Source organism: Calypte anna, chromosome 2, assembly GCF_003957555.1.
Source record: "Calypte anna isolate BGI_N300 chromosome 2, bCalAnn1_v1.p, whole genome shotgun sequence".
In the NCBI taxonomy this organism is placed as follows: domain Eukaryota; kingdom Metazoa; phylum Chordata; class Aves; order Apodiformes; family Trochilidae; genus Calypte; species Calypte anna.
Genome location: NC_044245.1, coordinates 2,995,730 through 3,010,163, shown reverse-complemented (window position 1 = coordinate 3,010,163; position 14,434 = coordinate 2,995,730). Strand labels below are relative to the sequence as shown.

The following is a 14,434-nucleotide window of genomic DNA, read 5'->3' as shown; positions in this document are numbered from 1 at the left end:
GTTCTTGGAGCAGGAGAGGTGGGAAGCAGAGCTGGATTTCTTTTTTCTTTTTTTCTTTTTTATTTCCTTAAAAGCACCCACTAAAAAAAGTCCAGGAAAAAAAAATCAAGGAGGTTGTGATGGTTTCAGGAGCCACGAGCAATGCAAAGGGAGTCAAAAATAATATAATTCAAATTGTCTAAAGGTTTAGAGCTAATAATAGCCAAGAGAGAGAGAGATCCTTGGAGCAGGAGAGGTGGGAAGCAGAACTGGATTTCCTTTTTTTTTTATTTATTTTTTTATTTCCTTAAAAGCACCCACCAAAAAGAGTCCAGGAAAAAAAAAATCAAGGAGTTTGTGATGGTTTTAGGAACCACGAGCAATGCAAAGCGAAAAAAAAAAATTAATTAAATTGTCTAAGGGCTTAGAGCTAATAATAGCCAAGAGAGAGAGGTTCTTGGAGCAGGAGAGGTTGGGAAGCAGAGCTGGATTTTCCTTTTTCTTTTTAAAATTTATTTCCTTTATAGAACCACCAAAAAGAGTCCAAGGAAAAAAAATTGAGAAGATTGTGATGGTTTTAGGAACCATGAACAATCCAAAGGGAAAAAAATCAAATAATTTAAATTGTCTAAGGGTTTAGAGCTAATGATAGCCAAGAGAGGTTCTTGGAGCAGGAGAGGTGGGAAGCAGAGCTGGATTTCTTTTTTCTTTTTTATTTCCTTAAAAGCACCCACCAAAAAAAGTCTAGGAAAAAAAAAATCAAGGAGTTTGTGATGGTTTCAGGAACCATGAGCAATGCAAAGGGAAAAAAAAAAATTAATTAAATTGTCTAAGGGCTTAGAGCTAATAATAGCCAAGAGAGAGAGAGATCCTTGGAGCAGGAGAGGTGGGAAGCAGAGCTGGATTTCCTTTTTTTATTTTTAATTTTTTCTATTCCAACAGAAAGGGAAGACAGCTGCAACTTGTCCTGCCCTCACAGCTACAGCAGCATCCAAACCCTCTTTCCCCACCTTAATTTTCATGTCTAAATGACCACCCCCAAGCTGCCCTCATTGCTCAAACTCTGCATTTTTAGTATTTTCTGGTAGCTGGGGGCTCCCTGCCAGCCCCATCCCCATCCCCATCCCCATCCCCATCCCATCCCAATCCCCATCCCCATCCCTCTTCATCCCTCTGCTCCTCTTCCCACCCGTTTTTTGCTAGGGGAGGAGAAGGGCTGGAAAAACAGCTGGAAAACAGCTGGAAGGGGACAGAGGGGACATTTTCCTCCTCCTCCAGCCCTTCCCTGCTCTCAGCCAAAGGGTTTTGCCCCCGTGCAGGTCTCCAGATGAAGGGGGAAGGGGGAGGTGGGGGTGATGTTTGCCCTGAACACAAGGAGCAGGGATTAAATAATTGCCACCAACCCAGGCTGTGACCTTTGGTGCATTATCTGCTCCTTTGCTTTGCCAGCTCGCCTGATTTTCTGGCTGATCTCACAATAATTGATGTTTTCCTTAAAGGCCCCCGTGCTGCAGGGTGAGCTTTGGTTTCCAGAGGTCCAAAAATCACTGAGGTTTCACTGGCTGAAATTTAAAGAAACCTCCCCAAAACTTCGCAAATCCCAACAGGAAGGGAGCTCTAAACCTGTAAAAATCTGCTGGTTCTTCAGTCTCTTAATCCTCCCAGGACCCAGTGCACGTCCCACGGTGTTTCTTTAGCAGCACCCACCTCAAAGTTACTCAAAAGTAACTTGTTTTGGGGTTTTTTTTTCCCCAGTTTTAAGGAGAAGGGATGTCCTTGCTCCTCGCCGGCACAGCTGGGATGTGGCTGCCAAGTTTTCATCCCCCCCATTTAATTTTTCAAGTGCATTTCTTCTCTCCAGCTGCTTTTCAGGGAGAAAAGAGCTGGGAAACAGCCTGGCTGAACTGTGCAGGATGGGGGGAAATGTTCCCAGAAAGGGTTTTTATAGGAGGAAATTAACTCAGAGGATGCGCCAGGGAAGGAGGAGGAGGAGGAGGAGAAGAGATGAAACCCCCAGCACTTGATCCTGCAGCTGCTGCTGCCCTTGACACAGTCCAAGCTGATACTTCAGCCCAGATTACAGTTTTCAAGCAGATTTTGGGTGAGGAAAACGCCCTCAGCAGAAACTGTTTCAGGAAATCCTTTTGTAGGCGCCCAGCTTGAAAAATAACCTTTAATATGCTTCTTAAAATAAAATAATTAAAACAAACCAACACAAATATCTCAGCCTCGCTCTGTTTTGGAGCAAAGCCTCAGTTTTCAGCCACGTTTAAACCATTTTCAAGCAAAAAACCTGGATCCAAATTTTAAAGGACAGCCCAGCCCCTGAGTGGGGTTGGATTTCTGCAGCTTAAGAACATGTTTTAATATTAAATATTTTAGAAGTATAAAAGAATGAGAAAAATGTTGATGGCTCCCCATGCTGACTTTATATCCAGCCATTGATATGTCCAAAAAATACACTATATACACTACAAGGATCAATGAAGGAGTGATGCTGCCCCTGGCAAGAGGGACAGAGCCTCCTTTTGTCCCCAACCCCCATGTTTATCTCCCCCTCCAGTGCCACCCCCAGCATCTCCCCTCTGCAGGGAGGTGATGGGATGAGCCCTACTTTCACAGCTGGAGAAAAAAGAGGTTTGGTCTGGAGCAGCAGCTCTTCACCACATCACCAGAGACCTTCAGGGGAGGGAGGAAAAGCCCTGCAAGAGCACGACCCAGGCACAACCCTGCAACAAAGCCAAGGAGGAGGCGATTATTCCCGGGGCATCTCTCTGCCAGGCCACAATAGGGCAGCCGTTTCAGCACCCTTGCTCAATGCTCTTATTGTCCCTCACCTGTGTGTGGTGGCACAGGGTGAAGCTTCTGCTCCTCTGTGAGCTCCCCAAGGCTTCATCCCTTCACTGGAGAGCACCAAGAGGCTTTGTTTGCCTCCTGACCAGGACCTGGGGGACAGGAGAGAGCTGAGTTTTGCTTTGCTGATGTTGTTTGTGTTGCTGCCTGGTGTGAGGTTCCTATAGAATAAAAGAAGAAAATGGGATCTTGGATAAAACCACAGAGGTGATCAAAGATTGAGGGTGTTAAAAGCTCACTGATAAAAATGGAGGGTGGTGTTTTTGTAGGCATCCTTCCAGTTAGGAGCTGGAGATGGCCCAGTGGTGGCCAGCAAGGTGGGCAGGGCTGGAGGATGGGTGAGTTGGTCTGGTCAGGTGCTGGGAAGAGCAGGGGAAACTTTATTGATAAATGCAACTGTTAAATGGAAAGGTGGTGAGGAGATGAAGCCTAACTCTTCTCAGAGGCATCCAGGGACCAGAGATGACAAAGCATGAAGGAAGATCCTGCCTGTCCTTAGAAAAACCAGGAGCTGCTGCAAGAAGAAAAGGGAAATTTCTTCCCTGTTACAACGATGGATAAGACAAGGAGGAGCAGGTTGGATTTCAGCAACAGAATCACAGATTGGTTTAGGTTGGAAAAAAACCTTAAAATCATCTTGTTCCAACCCTCCTGCATGGGCAGGGACACCTCCCACCAGCCCAGGTTGCTCCAAGCCCCATCCAACCTGGCCTGGAACACTTCCAGGGATGGGGCAGCCACAGCTTCTCTGGGAAACCCAAGCCAGTGTCACCCTTATAGTGAAGAATTTCTTCCTAATTTCATCTAAATCTCTCCTCTTTTAGTTTGAAACCCTTCCCCCTCACCCCATCACTCCATATCCTTGCCTAAATTCCCTCCCCAGCTTTCCTGGAGCCCCTCCAGGCACTGGGAGGTTCTCTAAGGTGTCCCTGGAAGCTTCTCTTCTCCAGGCTGAACACCCCCAACCCTCTCAACCTGTCAGGCTCTCTCACCTCACAGACATTGTCCATGGCTCACTGGGGAGGGTAATACCCCACCAGTGACACCAGTGTCCCCTCTTCACCTGTACCTCTCCACCATGTCCAAGAGACACCCCTGGGACCATCACCATGTTCAAAAGCAAAGGACAAAAGGGGTGCAGCTTGATTATCCTGCACTTCCAACTAGAAAAACTTCCAAGTCTCCCCTTTTTTCTCATGCTATTCCCTGTCTATCCAGCTCAGCACACTGCTGGTTGTAAGAGGGGGGTGGGAGCATTGCACTTGTGTTTTGGGTGAGTTTTCCCAGCAGGGCTCAGTCCCCATCACCTCTGTGCTCTGGCTTTGATCAGAAACCAAGGAGACTCCTGGGGCTGGATGGATGCCCCCCATGTAGGCACTTTGCTTCCCATCAGCAGGATTTGCTTGAGAGCAAAGAGGAGCAGAAATCCCAATGCTTCAAGGGAATATCTGCAATTTAATGCTGGACTGAGGACCTGGCTACTGCAGGGATGATGGTGAGGTCACCCTGGCTTTCCCTACGTTGGTCCCTGCTCCTAGAAATGTCCCCAAAGTGTGGGTTCACTAAAATAATGCTAAAATTGTGGGTCAGTGAGATAAAATACAGTTTTTCAGGGTTGTTTTGGTTTTTTTTTAGCTTGACCTGGGCACTGGCATTTTTGCTTTTTCTGCCTCCTTTCCTTCTGTTATCTCCTCGCATCCCTGGGCAGCCCAGATGGGAAAGTAAAAGCTGGGAAGGTAAAGGGGAAAGTAAAAGCCCTGTTCCTCCTTCTTTTTAATGCCCTGGAAAGAGAGGAGTCAGGTGGCAGGAGGAGGATGCATCCCCCACTTCACAAAGCCTCAGGCTGTACCAGTTGCTGACCCGGGCAATCTGAATTGCAGATGGGTTTCTGGAGCCACATCCTGGGCAAGCAGAATCACAGCTCCTATTGTGAGGAAAAAAAAAAAAGCTGCGCCTGAACTGGGGTTTTTTGCTCATTTTTGGAGCTTGGTCTGAGCTGGAAAAAAGAGGGAAAGAGGTGGTGTTTGGTCTCAGGCAGGGCTCCTGGAGCTGCGTGCCAATCCCACTCGGAGCTGGTCAGGTTTATGGATTGTCCCCCCCATGCTCTCCAGGGATGACACAGTTGCACATCCAATCGATGAGGCTGACCCAAATAAAACACCCAGCAAGGGCAGGCACAGCCCTGCTCCCCCTGTCTGGCTGCCTGGCTGGTTCTTTCTGCCAAGAGCCAAAGGAGCTGAGGACAAAATTCCCCTCTGCACGGGTCAGACCATCCCACCTCAAATAATGTGTCTGGTTCTGGTGTCCCCACCCCAAAAGAAGGACATGGATCCCTTGGAATGAGTCCAGAGGAGGGCCAATAAAAAGGATCCCAGAGGCTGGAGAACCTCTTGCTATGGGGAGAAGCTGGGATTGTTCAGCCTGGAGAAGAGAAGACTCCAGGGGGACCGTTAGAGCTGCCCCCCAATCCCTGAAGGGAACCTCCAGGAAGGCTGCAAGAGGACTTTTCCTCAGAGTGGTCCAGCCCTAGGACCAGGGGAAATGGATTGGAAAGTGCAGGAGAAGAGGTTCAGGCTGGAGCTGAGGAAGAAGTTGTTCAGCCAGGAGGGTGCTGAGACTCTAGCGAACAGATTGCCCAGAGAAGCTGTGGCTGCCCCTCCCTGGAGGTGTTCCAAGGCCAGGTTGGATGAGGCTTGGAGCAAACCTGGGCTGGATGAGAGGTGTCCCTGGGCATGGCAGGAGCTTGGAGGAGATGATCTCCAAGTTCCTTTCCAACCTCAGCCATCCCATATTTCTCTGACAATGTGACTCCTATCAGCAACTTGGAGCATCAACGTATGGGTGGGGATGCTCCCCAATTGCCTGGGTTAGAAAAAAAACCTTGATCCTCACCCTGGGGATGGTTGGGAAACATCTCCATGGATCACCAAGTCCCAAACTGTAAACCCAACACCACCATACCAACTACCACGCATGCCTTCAAGTGCCACGTCCACACATTCTCTAAACACCTCCAGGGATGGTGACTGCATCACCACTGCCCTGGGCAGCCTCTTGCAATGCTTGACCACTTCTTCTAAAGTAAAGACATTTTCCTAATATCCAATCTTAACCTCCAGATGGAAGGCTGGAAATAGTATTGTCTGTTCTGGCACATGCTGAGGTGGTTTGTTTTTGTTCCATCATTTATTCCTGGGAGAAGAGACCAATGCCCACCCCACTTCAACCTGCCTTTTCATAGAGTCATAGAATTGGCTGGGTTGGAAGGGACCTCAGAGATCATCAAGTCCAACCCTTGATCCACTCCCACTGCAGTTCCCAGCCCCATGGGCACTCAGTGCCAACATCCAGTCTCTTTTGAAATAATCTCCAGACACGGAGAATCCACTACTTCCCTGGGCAGCCCATTCCAATGCCTGATCACCCTCTCCACAATAGAAATTCTTTTCTAATATCTAACCTAAACCTCCCCTGGCACAACTTGAGACCCTGCCCTCTTGTCTTTGCTGAGAGTTGCCTGGGAAAAGAGCCCAACCCCCCTGGCTCCAACCTCCTTTCAGGGAGTTGGAGAGAGTGATGAGGTCTCCTCTGAGCCTCCTCTTCTCCAGCCTCAACACCCCCAGCTCCCTCAGCCCTTCCTCACAGGAATTCTGCTGGATCCCTTCACAGCCTCCCTTGCTCTTCTCTGGACCTGCTCCAGCACCTCAATCTCCTTCCTGAGCTGAGGGGCCCAGAACTGGACACAGGACTCAAGCTGTGGCCTCACCAGAGCTGAGCACAGGGGCAGAATCCCTTCCCTGGACCTGCTGGCCACGCTGCTTCCTGAGCCAGCCCAGGATGCCATTGGCCTTCTTGGCTACCCTGGGCACCACTGCTGGCTCATGTTCAGCTTCCTGGCAATCCAGAACTCCCAGGTCCCGTTCTGTCTGGCTGCTCTCAGAAGGTCTCTTCCTCAGTCGACTTTTTCTCCAGCCTGAACACCCCCAGATCTCTCAGTCCGCTCCTCATAAAGATCTGTGCTCCAGCCCCCTCTCCCAGTCTCTGTTGCCCTTCTCTGAACAGGCTCCAGCACCTCAATATTCCTGAGGGACCTGGGACTTCTTTCCCAGCAGACAGCGCATGGCCAGGAAAAATTGGAGCCCTGGAGGAGAAAATATGTTGTTGAAAGGGCTGCTGGGTGTGTGTGGGTCAGGTCCCTCTGGGGTCAAAGAACCCCAACAAAGGGTTAGGAGCCACTGTGGGGTTTTTTGGGACCTACCTGTTGTCAGTGTTGGTGGGTGCCCCCAGGTGTGGCAGCAGCAGCTGGCTGTGGTGGTCACCTCAGCATCCTAGGGGGAGAGCACAAAGAGGGCGATCAGCATCCCAAGGGCAGGGACCAGAACCATCTGGCATTAAAAAACCAATCTCAGCAGCAGCTCCCTCAAAAATAAAAAGCCCACAGCCCCAGCATTGACATTCCTGGGCCAGGGAAAATCCATCCCCAACCCACCAAGCCCTCCTCCTTCATCTGCCCCAACACAAAGTCACATTTGGGATGGTGGAGAGTTACCCAGCCTGGCCCTTCAACCATTTCCAGGGACTGGGCAGGTCCCCCCTACAGCACTGCTGTGGAAGGGTAACCCCAAGGAGAGGGCTGACACCCCCAAAACCCTCACAGCAAGGCTCTCAGCTCCTGGTTGAGCCACCCAGGCTGCCCAGGGGATTTCCTAGGAAAGGTTTGCTGCACACCCATGGAAGGCAGGCACTGAAGAGAGCAGGAAAAATACCCCCCAAAATTGGGGTCTTAGGCACAAAAACTGCTAAATCAGACCACACCAGGAGCCAGCCAGCACTGCCGCTGATCTGCCCTGAACAACCTCCACCAGAAGGTCCCTAAATCCACATTGTGAGGAGCTCGGGGTGGTTTGCAACAAGGTTTTTCTCCCCCCCACCCCATTGATAACATGCTTTGGCAGCCACCACAGCCCTACCCATCCCACACCAATCCGCTGGCAGCGCAGGTGAGAAGTGTCCCATCAACACCTGGGAAGCCAGGATGCTAAAACTCCCATCAGAAGTTGGGAAGCAGTCGTGAGCAGGACAACTGACAGGGAGAGAGCAGGAAAGCAGGATATTCCTGCAGCATTTACTCCTCATTGCTTCTTTCATACTCCAGCCACCCAATTATTTCCCAGGCCAGCTCTGCCCTCAGGCACCTTTTTGCAGTCACATGGAAGGAAGCTTGAAAAATCAGGGCTGCCTCCAAAAAGCACTGAGATGTCAAGAAAAGCCATGGCAAGAATAAATCCTCGGATTCTGGGATCATTGAGGACATAAGATGCTGGAAGGAGCCACGGGTGGATTGGTGGTTTGGGGTTTAATTTGGGCTGTTTGAAGCCATCCTGGAGTGTGGCTCCAGCCTTTCATGGCTTCATCCCCCAGGCATGATCCTGGGCACTGCTTTAGGGGACTGCCTGTCCCCACATGTCCCTGCATGACATCTTTCCCCAGGAAGCATCTTGGTGCTGTTGGGTCATGAAGCAGAAGTCATCTAAAGCCACCACCCTCGTGTTCACCCCTGGAAGGGTTGTTTCTAGTGGCAAAGACCTTGAAATGAAGAGGAGATGGGAAAAGAGATCAGCCCAAAGCATCGTGGAGAGCTGAAAATAGCTGAAATCCACCCAATTTTATTCCAGTCTGATGGAACAGTGGAAAAATATTTTATATAAAAATGCCCTTTTTCTGACATTTCTGCAAAGCAAGCCAGGAGCAAGTCCATGTTATCATTTGGGTGCACCTCAAGATGGAGCAACCAACATCTCAGTGGGAGCCCCCAGCCCTGCTCAGGGGGTGAAATCCATCCCTGTGGTGCCTTGGGGCCAGGTGAGGAGTTTTGAAAAAGAAAATAAAAGAAACCACCATTTGACAGTATTAACTCCTCTCATCCTTTCAACCTTGTCCACTTTCACCCCAAAAACACCCTAAATCCTGTTTGTGTGTTTCAGCACCTTCCTGCCTGGGAAAAATCTCCTAGGTGAGGTGATAGGGTGGTCCCCTCCAAGGATGGGTGCATCCCCAAGGAGCTGGTACTGAAACCCTGGATCCAGGCAGGTCTTTCTATTTACAAATAAAATTAATAAATCAGCCATTCCTGAGGAGAGAGACATGAACCCCAGAACCCCATTTTCAACAGGTGCCTTCACCCACCCCTTCCCACTCGATGTGCACCCCCCTCCCCCCAAAACACCAACCCCAGAGGGGGAGGACAACTGCCAAGAGCACCCAAACAACTCTTGGAGAGATGCTCCAGAGCTGGGTGACCAACCTGGCTCCAGAAACCAAATCCCAGTCCCTACTCCTTCCGTCCCTACACCTATGCTTGGGCCACCCCTGTCACCTCCCCTTAGCCTTCCGGGCATCCAAGCATTCCCTGCTTTGGTCCCTTCTGAGAGGAGCCAACCAAAAAGAGGTCACCCCTGGTGGGGTGGGGGTGTTGTCACCTCTCTCGTCACCCCCAGGGAAAGGGGACAAGAGGGATCTTAATTATTCCCCCCCAGTCCCCCCCCGACCCTCTCCATCCCGTTTTTCCAAGCAGGATGAGCTGCAGCATCATCCCTTCCCATTCCCAAGGAACACTCACCTTTCCCGGAGGTTGGGTTGGAGGATGGTTGGGAAGCTCCGGAGGTTGTGGCAGGGTTGGGAATGTCCATCTGGGGGTGGTGACAGCACCGCAGGTCCCCTCTTCTCACGGGGGTGGCTGAAGCCCAGCACCGTGTCCTTTCCACCTCCTCGGTTCCCAGGCAATCCCGGAGTTTTCCTGGTGTCATTCCTGCCATCTAGAGGGGACGTTTCCCCATTGCAGACGTCGCCTCTCGAAATAATAAAAAGATCCTAAAACATCACCTCTCACTGCCCCAGGAAGAGCCTCCTGGCCACAAAATCCCAACACCATCGAGGAGGGGGTGAAGCAAATGTATCCCCCCTGGAAAAAAATCCTTGGGAAGCGTTTTCCTGGTGGTTTAAACAAATGTAGAAGACCAGGGAGGAGGATTTCACTTAGGATCAGCTAGGAGAGATGGATTTAAACATCCAAAGGATCAAAATAACCCTAAAAACACAGAATAGTTTGGGTCACTAAAGGTCATCTGGTCCAACCCCCTGCAGTGAGCAGGTTGCTGAGAGCTGCATCCAACCTGGTCCTAAATGTCTCCAGGGATGGGGAATCTCCCACCCTTCTGGGCAACCTGTTCCAACCAAATAACCCTAAATGCAAGCCAGGTGGTCAAAGAGTTTCCCAAGGTCTGGTTATGCCCACTGGTGTCTACAAAGTGGAAGAGGGAGCTTGGAAAATGAGGGTGGAGATGGACTGGGGGGGTGTGGAGAGGGACTGGAGCTGGTGGGTAAAGTGGGGAGATGGGATATGAAGAGGAGGGAACCCAAAAGTTGAGTTGGAAGTGGGGGGGCAGCTCTCCTGAATTCCTCATTTCTTAAGATCAATCAGAATCCATGTGAATCCCATGTGATGTGGATCCCTTTGCTTTGCAGAGGGACCCGGACAGACTGGAGAGTTGGGATGATTCCAACGGGATGAGGTTCAACACGGCCAAGTGCCGGGTCCTGCACTTTGGCCACAACAACCCCATGGGGAGCTCCAGGCTGGGCACAGAGTGGCAGAAAGGGACCTGGGAGTCTGGATTGCCAGGAAGCTGAACAGGAGCCAGCAGTGTGCCCAGGTGGCCAAGAAGGCCAATGGCATCCTGGGCTGGATCAGGAACAGCGTGGCCAGCAGGTCCAGGGAAGGGATTCTGCCCCTGTGCTCAGCCCTGGTGAGGCCACAGCTTGAGTCCTGTGTCCAGTTCTGGGCCCCTCAGCCCCTCAGGAAGGAGATTGAGGTGCTGGAGCAGGTCCAGAGAAGAGCAAGGAGGCTGTGAAGGGATCCAGCACAAGTCCTGTGAGGAAGGGCTGAGGGAGCTGTGGGTGTTGAGGCTGGAGAAGAGGAGGCTCAGGGGAGACCTCATCACCTCTCTCCAACTCCCTGAAAGGAGGGTTGCCAGCCAGGGGGGGTTTGGTGCTTTTGTTCCCAGTGCAAACTCTACAGCAGACAAGAGGGCAGGGTTCAGAGTTGTGCCAGGGGAGGTTTTAGGTTGGAGATTGAGAAAGGGAATTTCGTTCCTGAGGAGAGGGGTGATCAAGGCCCAATTGGAATGGGGACTGCCCAGGGCACCATAGTGGAATTTCTCCGTTCTTGGAGATATTTCCAAAAGAGCCTGGATGGTGGACACTCAGGTGCCATGGGGCTTGGGAACTGCAGCAGTAGTGGGATCAAGGCGTTGGACTTGATGATCTCTGAGGGGTCCCTTCCAACCCAAGCCAATTCTATGATTCCTATGTTCATCCTGCCAGACCAAATGCTCTGGTGATCAGCAAACCGTCCTTTGGTTATGCCGTACAATGCTGTTGCTAGTCAATTTTTCTTTTCCCTTGGAGCCCAGACCAGGTGAACCACCTGGAAGGTACGCAGATGCAAGTTGCTGGTCTCTCTCCTGTACTTCCCTTCTGGTGAAGTTTGGGGTGCTGCTGAGAAACAAACCCCTCCCTGAGGAGGCTGAGAATACAACTTGCTGGAGGGAGCAAAAGGCTCAGAAATCAGCTGAAAGCATCAAGATTAAGGGTAAAGGAGCAAAATGCAAAGCACCTTCCCAGCAAAGCTCTCCATGCCTAAAGAAAGAGACTGGGACGTGGGAGAGTGGCTGGATGGAATGGATCCTTCTGAGGAAAAGGGATTTATTGCTGCCCTCAAGCACATTATCCAGAAAGACTGCATGGATTGGGAGGGAAATGATTTCTCCCTCAATTTGTAGATATAAGAGCATCAAAACAGAAAAAAATAATCTACCTGCACCTAAATCAAGTGGAACAACGTGAGTTACAAGATGGCTGCAAGGGTATCAGAGAGAAGGAAAAGCTCACAGCACTTTCCTCCCCCAGAAAAAAAAAGGCAGTGGATTGGATCACGTTTTTCCAACCTCATTTTTTGGCTCCCATCCTCCAGCCATTCCATTCTCTTGGCTGATGAACCAAACCCATCTGCTGACAAGGACTGAGGTCCCCTCAGGGACACACAAGATGCCACGAGAGCAGGCAACAGAGGGTGGGACAACCTGGAGCTGTTGCCAGATCTGCCAAAAGGAAGTGGAATCAAGGTGAAGCCAACACTCAGGTGGGAACCCCCTGGAGGTGGTGGGGGTCACACAAGTGAAGTGACACCCTCTAGTGAGTGGAGTTACTCCAGAAATACTCCAAATGGGATCCCAACTCCCATCCTTGGGGCTGCTCTCTGCAGCCTCACAAACCCACAGGAGCTCTTCCATGGCTTCTGAAGCAGCCACTGAGGTACAAAGCCCATGGAGAACAGAAACACGAGTGTGACCAAGTTTCATTTTCTTTCCTTTTAATAGAAACATCCTAGAGCAAAGTGGGGAAGAGGAGCAGCCTAAAGGGAATGTCTCTTGGAATAAACCGGTGCGACGTGCTTCGGGAATGATGTGCAAAGTTAAAAGGGCCTGGGAGGTAGCTCAGGACTTCTTGGCTCTCTCTGAGGTTTCCTGCAAGGAGACCAAGAAATCACAGAATCATGGAATTATAGACTGGTTTGGGTTGGAAGGGACCTTAAAGCTCACCTGGTTCTAACCCCACTCCCATAGGCAGAGACATTTCCCACCAGACCAAGCTGGAGAAGTCACAGAATCATAAAATGGTTGGAATTTGAAGGGACCTCAAAGATCATCTGTTCCAACCCTCTGCCATGGGCAGGGACACCTCCCACCAGCCCAGGCTGCTCCAAGCCCCATCCAACCTGGCCTGGAACACTTCCAGGGATGGGGCAGCCACAGCTCCTCTGGACAACCTAGGTCAGTGTCTCACCACCCTCACAGGGAAACATTTCTTCCTGATACTCATCTCAATTTCCCCTCTTACAGTTTGAAACCTCTCCCCTCCTGTCATCTCATTCCCTTCTCCAAAATCCCTTCCCAGCTTTCCTGGAGCCCTTCCAGGCACTGGAAGGTGCTCTGAGGTCTCCCTGGAGCCTTCTCTTCTCCAGGCTGAACACTCCCAACTTTCCCATCCTGGCTTCAAGAGAACAACTCAAGAGTTTCACAGCTCTGGAGACCACAGCTGTCTCCTTCTGAACAGCTCCACACCCTTTCACAGACCCAAACACCACAAGGATTGACTTTGAGTCTCTTCAAAATTCAGCTCTCCCACACTATCCAAGGCTGGTTTTTTTCATTTTGTCCTTAATCCAGGACAGTGCTGGCTCCATTTCCCACTCTGAGGCCACTGATCCATCTGAGGCCATTCCCACTGTACAGGCTCTGTTCTCAACTATGTCACTCAGCAGCTCAAAACACATCAAATGTGGCCAGGAGGTCACACTTTTTGGCTGCCTGGAGACAGACCCTCATCTGCTCAGGCTGAAGGTCACCCCCTGCCTGAGGAGAACCCCCAAAATACTCACCTCCAGCAGCACCTCCTTCAGTTCAGAATATGCTTTTTCTAAATCATCATTAATAATGACCAAGTCAAAGAGGCCAGGCTCTTTACCTAGGAAGAGAAGAGGACAAGAGGAGTTAAGAGGAGGGCATGTTCCTTCCTGTGTTCATCTCTCACATCAATGACCCAAGTTCCTGTGGTATTTTAAGGTTATTTCAGACACACTGATAAGGTGGCTTCTCTGCAGGTGCCCATGTCCAGGCCATGACAACATTTCTTGGTGAACCACAGAACCAGAGAATGTGAGGGCTTGGGAGGGAGCTCTGGAGACCACCTTGTCCAGAGCGGGCTGACCCAGAGCAGGTTGCACAGGATGGTGTCCAGGTGGGATTTGAATATCCCCAGAGACTGAAACCCCACCACCTCTCTGGGCAGTTCCAGTGTTCTGCCACCCTCAAAGTAACCAAGTTCCTCCTCATGTTGAGATGGAACTTCCTATAGATCAAGTTTGTCCCCATCTCCTGTCCCTGGGCACCACTGAAAAAAGACCAGACCTCCTCCACCCCCCTCTAAGTATTTATGGGGGATGATAAGACCCTCCCTCAGCCTTCTCTTCTCCAGAGTAAGAAGACCCAAGTCCCTCAGCCTTCTCTCATAAGATGAAGTCCCCCAAACACCTCACAGCCCTTTGCTGCCCTTCTCCAGCAGTTCCCTGCCCCTCCTGAGCCAAGAAGCCCAGAGCTGGACACAGCACTGCAGATGGGGCCTCACCAGGGCAGTGTAGAGAGAAAGGAGAACTTCCCACGCGCAGAAACCATCTCTAAATCCCCAAAGCACCCCCAGCCCCCCTTGGCACAGCACTTGAAGGCCCCTGGTACTCACTAAGTTCCAAATCTACCCGTGGCTGCATTCAAACGCTTTCGTTAAACTTTCTTCTGTCTCAGTCTTCCTGTCACGAGTCGTTTTTTCCTAAACCCAACAAAAAAAAAACCAAACAAAAACACATTGAAGGAACATCTGTCCCAAACCTACAGGCAGGAAACCACCCAGAAGTCCCCCCCTGGTTCACCATTTCCTACTGTTGGTGACCACGTGCACATCAGAGAAGACTCTGCAAAAGGTCAGGAGC

The 14,434-nt window shown here is 50.7% G+C and overlaps 1 long non-coding RNA gene across 1 annotated transcript; it reads right to left on the bottom strand.

The window, feature by feature from the left end:
- Positions 1-245: 245 nt before the first annotated feature.
- LOC115597883 lies at positions 246-14,212 on the bottom strand. The gene is made up of 3 exons (XR_003987229.1): positions 14,188-14,212; positions 13,331-13,416; positions 246-257 (listed from the first exon to the last, which is right to left on the bottom strand). It is a non-coding gene; the product is annotated as an uncharacterized LOC115597883 (long non-coding RNA).
- Between the last annotated feature and the right edge of the window lie 222 nt (positions 14,213-14,434).